Genomic DNA, 15,073 nt, shown 5'->3' on the forward strand with positions numbered 1-15,073 from the left:
GTGCCATCCGACCTTAGTTCCCAGTGCCTCTGTCGAGTAGAGCCACTGGAGTGATCCCCGTGGGGTGAAATTTCTATTTCCCATCCACTCATCAAGATTTCTTTTGAAGAGGGCCAGTGAGGTGCTCTGCTTGATATATATAAGAAGTCTATTCCATAACATGGGTGGTCTCAGGGTTATGAACCTGTCCCCTCCAGCATGTTCTGTTGATTGTGGTAATGAGGTTGTGGTCTCTGGAGCATGTGGTGTGGAGGGATTGGGATTTATTTAGATGTAGCATTTCTAACAGAGCTGGGTCAGACATGGCTTTGTAAGTCAAGCAGAGATCACCTCTAAGTAGGCGATATGAGACAGAAAATAATTGAAGTTTTTTGACTCTGTCCATATAGGACAAGTGTTTAAGACCTAGGATCCCGTTTGTGAGGTACTTTTGCAGCCTCTCCAGTTGTTGCAGTTGTCTAGTGAGGTACATATCTACACCAAACTTCAGCAATCTCTTACTACCAAAAATGGAACAATGGTATAACATGATAGCTAAATACACCAATAACTGATCTGTTAAGTTCTACCACTGCCAAGCCATAAATCAGGCCAGCTAGAACTATCACCTTAAAGCCCTATTTTTATATTTGGTCTCCTACAGGTTACCAAAAGGCGATCTACACCTGGCATACAAGGCAATGTTATATCCAGCTCTGACATGTTCATTGGTTCACAAATAATTGCTAGACTAGCACCCTTGAGTGCCATTTTAAGCCTAGACAATTTCCCTTTTTCTGCTCGAAATAACCTATCCCATTTGGTAACAGAGTGGTCTTACCCATTCCATGGTCAATAATTATATATTGTAATTCATTCCTTCTCTCTCTCTCTCTCTCTCTCTGTCTCTGTCTAGCAGGGTGCAAGGGAGTTACAGGGTTCACTAGAAAAATCCCTAAAGCATACACACAGCAGGCTCATCCAAAAGGCAGTCTGAGTTCGCTCAATGCAACCACCATTTATTTAGAGCAAACTGTGTGCCACCTCTGCTCTTGTACTTTAAGTAAGTGTTAAGGGAAACCAGTTTCTGTGTATATTTTAGCCTGCACAGTGACTAGTCTGAAGACAAGAGCTTCATTGTCCTAATTTGTAAGCAAGAACTTTATAGTGTTTAAACCCTTGTCCACTGACGTCCTGCTGGTCAGCGTTTGTGCTCTGCTTCCTAACAGACACTGACATTTACTCACACTGCTCTTACTCAAACTATTTATTTTCTTATATTTTCTTCACTTATTCTAGACTTGCTACTCCCGTTGTTTATATCCTCCTGTCTTTAGCAGAACTACATGCTTTCAGAGAAGTCACCCTTGGTCTCCCCCTTCCTTCTGTTTTCTCCTTGCCCGAGACACTTATTAAACCACCTTCAGCTCTAAGCTAGTATTTGTGCAGCATTGACATTGACTCAGTGCATTCAACTATTTCTTTAGTGCGTTTTATTTTTCTATAGAAGTGTCCCTGCTAGCAAACAGATATGTATGTAACAGTGAAGTCTGCACTCTGAACTCCAGCCTGTAGGCTTTTATGTAAACTATAAATATTATGTCCACTATAACAGCTCCATTTCCTTAGAGCACAACTGTCCCACTGGTACGTTCTGCTTTAACTGTGCTCAGTTCATTGTTTTTAACAGTCCACTGTCTCCCTTCCTTACGTTTATTTCTCTGCCAGTGTAACCACTTTAAGTTCTCAGCCAGTAATGTTCTAGAGCTGCACTACTGCATTTTAATTTTTCGCTGACCGGGGGGGGCGGGGGTAACCTGTACTAATTACACGGAGTCTGTTGCTTGTTTCTCTGGTAATTTACATGCATCCTGTTTCAACTGCTCCGCCCTCTCTTGTATTTTATACCTCACTCACCCCTCACTCTGTCATCATTGCTTCCCTCTCTCTCTCTAGCAGGGTGCAAGGCAGCTACAGGGTAAGTGATAAAGACAATTGAATGTTTGAAGTTTATGTTGTACTTACTTTACCAAATGATTACTTTACCAATTGATTGTTTTTATCTTACTGGTGCTTTGCAGACATTGTTGCTGAACCTAATTTCTACCTGTAACTGTACCTTCTAAGTATGACTTGCAACTATTCTTTCTACTTTAGTTAAATTATGTCAGCAATTTTTGTAATGGTGCCCAATATCTGTCATCATAATTACACTGTGTTTTTAAGGACTGAATGCTTATTTTATTAGTGTAACTCTTTACAACTGGTGTGACATAAGCTAGAAATGTTATCTAAACCGTACAGATCTCACAGCATTATATGATCCTTTCATTGTCAAAAAGAGTATGCTGGAATGTAAGTAAAACTAAGTGCTTGTTAAAACTTCTGTTCAATTTAAAGTGCTTGTGAGGTGTGCAGCTATTTTATGCCAATTTTCCTGCCTTATTCTTAATTATTCTGTGTTCCTTTATTGTTCTGATGCTAAAAAGCTGCTTTTGGAGAGATTAATATCCTTAATTTGTGAGGGTGTTAACAAAATAGTGCCATTTGTTTCCTTCAGAGGATGTGTTGTTTAAGAAGGTAAGCCCAGTGGCTCCATCACAGCAACTGTATTACACAGAAACCACTTATAATTTCAGTGCATTTACTGGTGGCAATGTTCTGTTGCATTTAGTTCACCCCATAGTAATTTAATTGGATTTATACTGAACCCTGAATACATCATTTGTTTTTTTCTCTTTTTTCAACAGGTTCACTGGAAAGATCCCTAAAGCATACACACAGCAGGCTCATCCAAAAAGCAGTCTGAGTTCACTTAATCCACCCACGATTTAGTTTGGACAAACTGTGTACCACCTCTGTCCTCGTGCTTTAAGTAAGTGCTAGGGTCATAATGTACTTTGCATATATTTTAGCCTGCATAGTGACTAGTCTGAAGACAAGTGCTTCAATGTCCTAGTTTGTAAGCAATAGCCTTATAGCTTGTAAACCCTCCTCCACTGACATCCTGCTGGTCAGTTTTTACACTTTGCTTCCTAACAGACACTGACATTTATTCACACTGCACTTACTCAAACCATTTATTTCCCTTATATCGTCTTCACTTATTCTAGCCTTGTTACTCACATTATTTGTATTCTGCTGCCTTTCTTTAGTGGGACTGCGTGCCTTCAAAGAAGCCACCCTTGGTCCCCCCTTTCCTTTCTTATTTCTCCTTGCTTGTGACACTTATTAAACCACGTTCAGCTCTAAGCTAGTATTTGTTCAGCATCAGCATTGACTCAGTGCATTCAACTATCTCTTTAGTGTGTTTTTATTTTTCTATATATGTATGTAACACTGAAGTCTGCAGTCTGAACACTAGTCCGTGGAGTATATTTTATGTAAATTCTGAACATTATGGCAGCTTAAGCCAATGAACTTTGTCCAGTATAATAGCTCCATTTTCTTAGAACACGGCAGTCCTTTCATTGTGCTCAGTTCATTGTTTTTTGCAGTCCACTGCCTCCCTTCCTTACATTTATTTCTCTTCTTGTGTAACCCCTTTCAGTTCTGAGCCAGCAATTTTCTAGAGCTACACTCCTGCATTCTGGCTTACTTTTCCCCATTGTGTGCTGCTCTGTGGGGTTTGGGGTAGCCTTTGGACTTGGCATTTCAAAGTCCATAGAAACTTCCTTAAATTACGCAGTTGATCAGTCAAGTGCAATTTTTACTGTTATCACCTTTAGGTAGGTCAAGTTGATATTGCGCACCCCTATCCTATCCTTACCCTATCCCAAGTTCCCACCCACACCCTCTAACTCTACATTTGCACTTCCATAGCACTACTCACATATTCCTCAAACCAATTTAATCAGTTCCCCCAGATGTAAAACCATTAATAGAATTATTCCCAATAGTAACACACTCTCTAGTTTACCACCCAAGACTCTCTAGCAAACTGTCTTAATCCTTGTCCCCTGTACCTGTTAAATTACTTCTCTACAACCAACCCATTACCCTCCTAGCATTTTCTAATCCTAATTTACAACAAAGATGAAACCCAAATTAAATAAGATGCCCCTAACACTGATAATGTTACTATTCCTCCTCACTCTACTAGCTTTTATCACCAGTTATCAAATCTATCTCTCTCCAATACTTATAACATCTACCAATCTTCACAAAAAACTCACTGTCTCCCCAGCCTGCCTTTCTCCATAACACCCTATGTCTACAAACAAACCATAGCTAATTTCTTTATCTTTAAATAAGTAAATGTTCACATTTATGACCAAATACCAAGCGTAGACCAAAATTTAACTGGCCACACTCTTTCCACTGTAAAATATCAATTCAAAAAATTAGCTAAGATATTCACCCCAACCCAGGTCCCACTGTTCATAAAACCATCACGTCCAACCCCAAACTAAACCAGTCACCTACTACATCTCAGTAAAAAAACAGAACCCAAACGCACTGAAGTATTTAATCAATAGGAATATGTGCAAGCAATTGAGTTGCTGATTATTAGTTGAAGCAGGTAGGCCCAAAACAAGTCTAAGTAGTCAGTTAAAAATAAATTTGAATAGTCTGTTAAAGCAGATAGTCTAAGCTATTGACAAGTAATGCTCACTGTACATCTGTTGGGTATGGATGAGAAAGAAAAGTGGGGGTAGGTTAGAGAGAGCAGAGGAGGTAAGGGTAGACTATCCACAATCAAATGGAAAATACTATTAATTTCAGCAAATATATTTTAATGAAACACTTAAACGCTATAACTGGAATGTACTTAGATCAGTGTCACTAGATACTGCTGTAGAACACTTTAATAACATATTTTTATAGACCTTAAATAATCTAGCACCAGTGAATAATAAAAGAGTAACGTCCAACCCATACCATGGCTGACAAAAGAAACAAAAAATAATCATGACTAAAAGGGATAAAGCCTGCAAAATGTGGTATAAAAATAGAACTCAAAATGCCTTCTAGCAATTTAGACATCTTAGAAACTTTGCAAAACTCCATGTCAAACAGGATAACCAAAGATGCTATACAACACTACAAGACAAACACAAAAACAACCCAAAATATTTTAGTCATCACTAAATAAACGACTCCACCCTGGCAAGAGCACCACTCCCTCTCCAAAAACAGACAGTACGACAGACTCTATCTCCACAACGTTTAATTCTTACCATATATAATAAATATTACCTCTTTTAGACACTATTACATCTGGCCTTCATTTACCCCTGTCCAATCAAAACCACCCACAGCCAACTACTATCAGACTACCTAAAAATGGCCACAGAGTAATAACCTTCCCTGTGTCTATACTAATTAATGCGTCCATAGCAGAAGGATACATCCCATCACTGTGGAACAAATACTGCATCCTGCCACTGCACAAAGGTAGCACATCTACAGAGTTTAATCACTACAGACCAGTAGTGATTCTCTTTCTATTCTCCAAAATACTAGAAAAATGCATCCATATGCAGCTAATGCAATACCTACCCTACTTTTCTTAGTTACCTATCTGGAAGGCAACAAGCCATTAAATGGCAAAAACCTAAGCATCCTTTCAACCAGTTACTACGTGTCTCTCAGGGTTCTATCCTTGGCTCTTTCCTATTTAATATATTTATTAATGATCTCCACACCTCCACCCACCATGCTAGTTTAGTTCAGTACGCAGACGACTCAACATTAATATTTGTGGCCTCAACAATAAATAATCTCCAAGACATTACCCAAAAATCTTTTTCCTCTGTAGAAACCTGGCTCAAAGAATCAAACCTCCTACTCAACCCCATGAAAACTAAGTTAATGCTTTTTATGTCAAAAAGTTGCCAAAATCAAAAGCACTCTTTTACCATAAAGTCAGCAAATAATACTGTCATTGAACTTGTAACTCACAGTAAACTTCTAGACATTATAATTGATGACAGAATCAAATATGACCAGCATATACCACACACCATTAAATGCACACACCAGAAACTAGGCTGCCTTTAGAGGATCAATGGACTCCATACAGATACAGCAAGAAAAACTCTAGCAACCACCTTGTTATTGCCAACACTCTTATACGCCGCTCCTATCCTAACAAACCTAAACAATACTCAAAGTAAGAAACTTGTTTCCTATTACAACAAAATAGCTAAATTTGACACCAATCTCCCTCACAGGACCCACCACTGTCATAGCTTAAAGCAATTACTGTCTTGACCTTCACAACTAACTATGGGCCATAGACTCATTCATCATCCAGAAAAATTCCTTGCACTACAAAACCTATTACTGCCCTACTGTCCAGCAACGGACCTCCATTCTACTAACACATTCTTATTACTTACAAATAATTCATGTCGCAGGAGACACTCTACTCCCATTACTTTGCTAAACTCTGGAATAGTTTCCCCACACAAATAAAACTCTCCGAACAACTCAGTAGTTTTAAAGCACTGCTTAAACAACATTTTAACCAATCCTGGTCCCACACATTTTCATCACAAGGTTAAGACTTTGTGTTCACAGTATGATTCTCTCCATATACTCTCCTTAAACAGAATACTCTCAACCTCTCACTGAAATGACAAACAATTTTTATATATAGCTGCTGCCTATGCAATACACTACATTGCACGTGGGCTTTCCTCTTTAGTAACTTCTACCTCTGTAAAATCTTAGAATGTCTAAATGTAACTATTATTTGTGTATAAATGTAAATAGAAATATAACTACTCTGTGTTTGACTGGAACTTTGTATAATGCAATGTAAGCAAATGGAGCTTTTCTCCCTGGGCCTCTGCTAAAAATAGGTACTACCAAGTCAGACTTTCCCGATAAACAAAGACAAATAAGTAATAAATAAATAAAATTATCCTTAATGAGAAGGGATCATACCTTAGATAATTTCAGGGGACCCCGCATGAGATAATGCATTTAGGAGCTGCATCTGTCCATAAGTACTAGAAGGGGTAGTCCTGGGGTATATTTTCTGTTTCCCATCCGCAGATCTAAGTTCCACTTGAAAATGGTTAAGGAAGAACTTTGTTTTACGTGGATGGGGAGTCTGTTCAATAGTGGTGGTATCCTCTGTGAAATAATCCTGTCCCTCCAAACCATTCTATTGATGTTGCAGAAGACGTTTAGATCCCTAGATTGAGTATTTCTGATGTCATTGGACTTGCTGATGTGCAGTACATTCATCAGTAATGGGTCAGAGAACGCCTTTTATGCCAGACACAGGTCACTTCTTAGCAGTCTTTAGGATACCGAGTATATAGTGACATGGCCTTGAGACAGTCCGTGTAGGATATATAGGTATCTCTGTGGGTGTTCCATTTCTTGCATGTATCTGGACACATACATGCTAAAAGAGGGCATTATATTCGATAATTAGCCTAATGAGGGCTGAGCATAGGGAGACAATGATTTCCCTAGATCTAACCACAGTACCTTTGTTTATAAGCTGTGCAATATAGAAGGACTTTCTTACAACAATGGATACATGTTCACCAAATGTTAGGTCACTGCCTGCATAATTTCCCAAATCCTGAACAACTGGGTCAGCTCTTAGAGGCATATTGTTAATGTGGTAGCTCCCTAGTATAGATGCCTTCCCAAAGGATACAATAATACAATTTTTGACATTTAGTTTCAATCCATAATTTTGGAACCAGTTATTTCTTTGGGACAGACCTTCCTGTCAGATGACTAAGTCATTTGGGGATTCAGTGACTGCTGCTAGCTTGTAGTTATCTACAAACTTAGTCATCCAGAGTCCTTTGGTATTGAATTTTACTTCAGAAAAGAAACAGCAGAGGTCTCAGCAGAGAACCTTGGGGGATTGCACTGGTCACTTGTGTCTTTGTGGAGGTAACTTCCCCTATTTTTGATTATCTGCAGCCTATCTGTGAGCCAGCGGACAATCCATTGGGTGACACAGGGGTTTATTCCCAGTATATTTAGCTTTTCTACTGTGCCTGAATGGGGAACTGTGCCAAAAACATTGGGCAGGTGGAGGTATGCATTGTGTACTATTTTGCCTCCAGGTCAAGGTAAGCGTTATGTACTATTTTGACTTCATCCATTTTTTTTGGTGACCTTTTCAAAAAATTTACCAGGTTGAGTAAGCATGACCTGCCTTTGATGAAGCCAAACTATGATGGCCTGGTATTTTGGAAGTCCCCTATGTCCTGAATGATTTATTCCATGATAAGTCTTTCTATGCCTTTGCATATGAGGCAGGTTAGACTTACTGGTCTGTAATTCCCTGGGTCTGTGGTAGGTCCGCCCTTATGTAGGGGAATGACTGTAGCTGTTCTCCATTCACTTGGTACAAAACATGTATGGAAGTGAGATTGAACAGTGCTGTAGGGGTGTGGCTGAGACTGAACAGTGTTGTTAGGGGTGTGGCTGAGACTGAACAGTGTTGTTAAGGGTGTGGCTGAGACTGAACAGTGTTGTAGGGGTGTGGCTGAGACTGAACAGTGTTGTAGGGGTGTGGCTAAATCGTGCTTCATGTTATTTAATATGCATCCAGGGATATTGTCAGGGCCTGTCAATGCAGTATTTTTATTTTTTAATGACACTTTCAGGATTTGGTCTTGTATGACAGCTGGAGGTGAGCCAGTTTCAGGTGTATCTTGAGGGACAGATGGAGGGGAAAGAGGGGTAAAGTTAGAGCTAAATTTATCAGCCATTAGATTAGCTATATGTTCAGTCTATGTGTAGGTGACTTTGTTCACAATCAGATCAGTACATTGCTGTGTTGTGCTTTTCAGATTACGAACATAACTAAAAATGCCTTGCCATTGTCTTTGGCTTGGATAGCTATTTTAGCCTCAGACTTGGCTTTGGTGAATCTTATTAAGTTCCTGAGTTGTTTGTTTATTGATGGATCTTTTGTACTTCTGGAAAACAAACAGCATCAGAACTGTTAGATCCAAGGATTTAAATTTTGCTTTTGATGTAAATAAGACATGACGGTGAGACAGCTATGTGTCTCAGAGGATCCCCATGCTCTGGAATAGGCTCCATTTGAAGTAGCATCCATCCCGAACCCTATTTAAGCATAACCTTGACCAATGGATGGGAAACTGGAAATTCATCCTGGATCTGGCTTCCATGTCTCTGATATTCGGTGGCAGAGATTAATGCCCAAACTAATCTACCACCCTCACATAACCTGTAGAAACTTCCTAACTATTATACCTCTCCTGATAAACACCCATGATGCAGAGGGACACAGTTGGGTTAGGTTGCTTGGCTGCCTTATAAAGGCACTGGTGATTATGAGCCTTGCACTTATGCACCTATAAACATTGTCCCTCTGTTAACCATTTAGTAACTGTTCATAATATAATCTACAAACCAATATAATCTACAAACCTCAAACCTGTCCTGCACTGCAAGCTTTAATGGAACCTCACACCCATGCATGATCGCTGTGTTCCATGGACAAGTACCTGTTAACTAAAACTAAAACTCACAACTCTGCAGGTCTGTCCTTGTCCTCAAATTATGTCTCCAAAATCTGGAGTTCTATCCCTACTACTACAAGACAACAAACCAATGTATCCAGACTCAAACCTGCTAAAAAATCACTTTAAAAACACTTGGCTCTGTTCCTGTACCTCTCAAGGCTAGACTCTCCTAGACCTTGTATGTACCGAGCTGAACTGAGGTGGGCTACCAGCCACAATCTGAGCTGAGATATCAGATAACTAGAGGCTTCTGAGCATCCAAAAACATAAGTTGCCTGTCTTTTGTTTTGCCTATTTATACTATTTGCTGCACTTTTTATTGCCTGCCACCTATGTTAATACTGTATTTATTTACTGCGTACCAAACTACACTGTTATACTACAATTGCCTGTTACACTGTGCCTGTAAAATCAAATGTTATTGCTGTTTTCACTGTTCAGCATTCTTGTTGTTTGCACTGTTAAATATTTACTGGTATTTTTTCACTGTGTTAAAGCGATCTGTTCTGCCTGCTCTAATTTTCCCACTAAGCAGTACTTAATAAACTGATCATTTAACTGTTAAATCATTCTTTAGAGCCTCCTGCTGTTTTAAACATTTTTCAAACATTTTTTTCAGTGTCTCACTGCTATTTTTCTGCTGTATTAAATATTCTCTAGTGTTTTCCCACTGGAACTAGGGTAGCTAGTAGCTGAAGCATAGTCCAGATCCAGGCCTGCTGCTTCTGGAACTATTTGTAGGGTTTGTTTGTTCTGAGCATGTTTTCCAGGCCATCTTGGATTGGAAGGGGCCTATCTCCACTTTTGTGATAGAACTGTGTATGACTGACACCTGACTGGTAAAGGAAGGCTGGTCTAGGGCTTCAAATAAGCATCCTCATTGCCCCTTTTGAATTTTGTTAGAGTATTTAGCTTCTGGTATTTAGGCTCTGTGTCTGAGCAGGTTTCTGCCTGTTTGCATGTCGTGCAGCACCACCCACTGACGCACAATTGTATGCCAAAGCTGGACAGTTACATTCAACAAATGACCCTAGCCTTGAGCAGCATATGATAGGAGCTTAAATCAAAAACTGCACTCCTTGGAAGCACTTCTATCACTAGAAGATGTAGGTGTCTGTGCAGTCACAGAAATGTGGTTAAGGCCTCAGAGAGTACCCCGGCCCTTGCAGGGCTACAATGCCTTCTCCACCTTTAGACCAAAAAAAAAGTGTGAAAACCAAAGAAGGCTGTGTTTCAATCTATATTAGAGATAACTTTACCTCACATCTAGTTAGACTGGACAACTCCATGGAGTTACTCCAGGTCCAGGTTACTGTGAGTAAGACCCCCATTCTCAAGTCCTAGCAATTTATAGATCCCCCTCCATGGGTCACAACACCCACAAATCCTACTTAACCAAACTGAAGTTAAATCCAAATTTTACTGAACACACTAGTTATGGGGGATTTCAATTATCCCACCATCAACTAGGAACTCTACTCTAGCTGAAACTTGCTAGCATAAATGTTCCTTAACTTTGTAAATTCAAATGCCCTGGAGCAAATTGTCCATATCCCAACAAGAGGAACGAACATTTTAGATCTAGTCCTCACCAACATGTCAATAAGGTGCATTGCTGCAATTGTTCGACTCTCACTAGTTGAAACTTGACCACAAATCAGTCACCTTCAAACTGACACTAACACCAGAACTCATAAAGGGTAAAATCAGACTAAAAAATTTCACCAAGGCAAATTTTATCCTCCTAGTCCTACCCCAAGCTGAAAGCAGTAACTACGCTGAAGTTTACACTGAAGCCCTGTACGACCACTTGTATAAGTGTACAAACTCGGCTGTACCAGATAGAATCAAAGCTAGAGCCCCAAGTAAAATCAACCTGCCATGGTGGACTTCCAGCATCAACAAACTTCATAGGTTCATAGGTTGATACTACGCTATCTGCCCTAGGGCATTTATAAGCCTAGCCAGAGTGTGTTTGGCTTTCGCCACCCTTTTAGATTAGTTGACTGTGCCTCTGTATAGTAGGTCACAGAAAGTAGCCCTTTTAAGGTTAGTTTACTGTGCCTCTGTCTAGCAGGGACACAGAAGAGATCCCAGGGATGAACTTACGATCTCCCATCCACTCGTCAAGATTTCTCTTGAAGAGGGTCAGTGAGGGGCGCTGCCTAACATGGATTAGGATTTTGTTCCAGAGTGAGGGGAGCCTATGGGATATGAATCTGTCCCTCCAGCATGTCCTATTTATTTCTGTGCTCAGGTTTAAGTCCCTGGAGTGTGTAGCTCTAAGGGATTTGGATTTCATGAGGTGGAGCATGTCCATTAATTCTGGGTTAGACATGGCTTTATATGTCAGGCACAGATCGCCTCTGAGTAGGCGGTACGCAACTGAGTAGAGCTGGAGTTTCTTTAGCCTAACTGCATAGGGCATCTGTGTGAGTCCCATGATCCTCTTGGTGAGGTACTTTTGGGGTCTTTCCAGTTGCTGCAGGTGTCGGGTAAGGTACATCCCAAAAGGGGCATTGTATTCAATTATGGGCCTCATGAGTGATGAGTAGAGGGGCACAATGACCTCTCTTGATCTAGATGTGAACCCCTTCATGATAAGGTGGGCTATATAGAAGGTCTTTCTAACCACTTTGGCAATGTGATTGTCAAAGGAGAGATTACTGTCTACTTGGGTCCTCAAATCCCTAATTACTTCTTCCATACTTAATGGATTACCACCTATGTGGTAATTTGTGGGCACTTTGTTTTTCCCAAAGGGGATGACTATGCACTTTTTGGCATTTAGCTTTAGGCCATGGCTCTGGCACCAGTTATCCGTCTCTGTGAGACCCTTTTGGAGGATGCTTGTGTCAGTTGGAGAGTCGATTATGGCACCCAGTTTGCAGTCATCTGCGAACTTGGTCAGCCATAGTCCTCCCGTGTTAGCCTGTACCTCAGAGAAATATATACCGAACAAGAGAGGTCCCAGGACTGAGCCTTGTAACTGGTTTAGAGTCTGACATGGCACCTGCAATTCTGACCATGTGGGTTCTATCCCTGAGCCAATTTGCAACCCACCTTGTGACATAGGGGTTGATATTTAAGCTGGTGAGCTTATTTATGATGCCCAAGTGGGGTATTGTGTTGAAGGCTTTTGCGAGGTCCAGGTAGGCTGCGTGGACTACCTTCCCTTCATCTATGGCCTTGGTGACTGTTTCAAAGAAGTTGACCAGGTTCAAGAGGCAAGATCTGCCCTTAACAAAGCCAAATTGGTTAGGATCCAGTGTCTGGAGGTTCCCAATGTCTTTGTTTATGAGTTCCATGATGATACGCTCCATAGCTTTGCAGGCCAGGTTAGTCAGGCTTATAGGGGTGATAGTTTCTGGGGTCCGTTGTGGCACCACTTTTGTGGAGCGGGACCACTGTTGCAGTACGCCATTCCTTGGGTTCATATCCTGTAATAAGGCTGAGATTGAACAGTGACATTATGTGAGGTTTCAGTTCTTCTTGGAGCTCGTGTAAGATACAGCCCGGGGCACCATCCGGTCCCATTGATGCTGTGTTTTTTGCTTTGGAGAGGGCAGCTCTCACCTGTGCATCTGTGATGTCAGGGAGGATACACTCTGTTGGGATAGACCTTTGCTCTTTTGGGGGGGGGGGAGTTTGCACTGAACCTGTCTGCCAGCATGTTGGCAATGTCTGTGGGTTCAGTGTATTTTTTGTGATTTTGCACTAACTCAGTGCATATCTGGGAGTTGCCACCCAGGTTCCTGACATAACTAAAGAAGGCCTTGTGATTATCTTTAGCGTCTTGTGCAATTTTTCTTTCGAAGCTGGCCTTAGATGATTTTATGAGGGATCGTAGTTTCTTGCTAGTACTGATCAGAGATGCCTTCCCTTTTTGGGATTTTGCTCTATCATGTAGTAGCTTCCTCCTTCTGTTGTATAGCTTATTTATGGCCGGGGTCCACCAGACAGGTCTCCTGCCTTTGGAGGAGTGAGTCTTGGTTTTATTTGGGATAGCACAATCCATGCATTCCTGTAGGTGTCCATAGAATGCATTTGTAAAGGATTCTGCAGTTTGGGCCGTATTTTCCACTGGCCCGGGGGCTTTGAAGGATTCCACCTCGGTTTTGAGAAGTGTGAAGTTTGCTTTTGAGAAGTTCTTCACTGTGGTTTCCTTGGCTGGTGGTGGGGACGGGATATGGATGTCCAGTGAGATTAATTTATGGTCAGATATTACCAATGAGGGGTATACCTCTGGTATGGAACATAGAGTCCCCATGTTGGTGGTGATTAGGTCCAACATGCTTTCCCCTCTTGTGGGAGTGGTGACCAGTTGTTCCATAGCATTTGAGTTTATAAATTCTAGGAACCGTTGGGTGAGGGTGTTGGGGCTTGAGTAGTTCTCCCAGTCTATGTTTGGGTAGTTGAAGTCACCCAATATAATGGTGTATGGAGAGACCTTCATATTCTCCAGTGTTCTCAGGAAAGCCGAGTGGGGTTCCTGAGTTTGGGAGGGTGGTCTGTAGCGGGCTACAAACTGAAAAGCAGTTTTTCCCACTGTTAGTTTCACGTGGATGGTTCCGATGCTTCGTGCAGTGCCACTAATCTGGAGGTGTGGGTATCTTTGATGAATATGGATACTCCCCCTCCTTTTGTGGTTCGGTCCGAGTTTTGGGGCCGAAAAGCATGGTATGAGGTATAACCTGGTAGTGCTGGGGTGCTCTCAGGAGCCTTGAATCAGGTTTCTGTTACTGCACAGATATCGATATTCTCCATACTGAGGATAGCCTCGAGTGCGTGCATCTTGAGGTTTAGACTTCTGGCGTTGAGCAGCATTACCCTTAGTTTCTTTTTCCTTGTGTTGTCTATGGAGGTGGGTTTGTCTTTTGAGCCTTGCCTAAAAAAGGCACTATGGGGGGGCAAGATCCTTCAAAAACCCAGGGGTGACAGGTGCAAGCCGTCCCTAGCGAAGCAACGTGGCTTGTCGAGCATGTCATCCCAGTCTGACAGACACTGGATCCCCTTTGAATGACACCAATACTTTAGCCAATTGTTAAAATTGATAATTTTGTCTTTATACTGTGGCATCATTCTTGGTGAGAGTAAGATGTTACTCAAGGTCAGGTTCATACCGGCCTGGGCTACATGATCAGAGAGCTCCTCTATGTCTCTTTTCATGTAGTCCAGGGAAGTATGTCTCAGGTCATTCACACCAGCATGGACAATGACGGAGTCATATTTGTACCTGCTTTGGAGTGACCTGAGTGCTTGTGTTGTGTGGCGGATCCTGGCACCCGACAGGCAGCTTACAGTGACCTTCTCCTTGTTCAGTCTGGTGAGTGGGACGTCAGTGTGTCTGACAATAGAGTCACCTATTACAAGTGTATCAGGTGTGTTGTTTAGCCTTAAGGGCTGTGACTGTGTGGCACACTGACTTTGTGAACTATGTGATACGTGGGTATTGTTGTGGGGTAGAGGTTGCTTGGGTGTCTGCTTTGGAGGTCTCTGCTGCTTGGGCAGATATTTATTTAGAGCCTCCGAGTATGTTTTTGTGTGTTTATGTGTTTGGTTTGCTGATGCGATAGGTCTATGTCAGACTGGATTTGTGGTGTGTGTGGTTACCT

This window comes from Protopterus annectens, chromosome 7.part1 (assembly GCF_019279795.1).
Source record: "Protopterus annectens isolate FY-2018-M chromosome 7.part1, PAN1.0, whole genome shotgun sequence".
Lineage (NCBI taxonomy): Eukaryota > Metazoa > Chordata > Ceratodontiformes > Protopteridae > Protopterus > Protopterus annectens.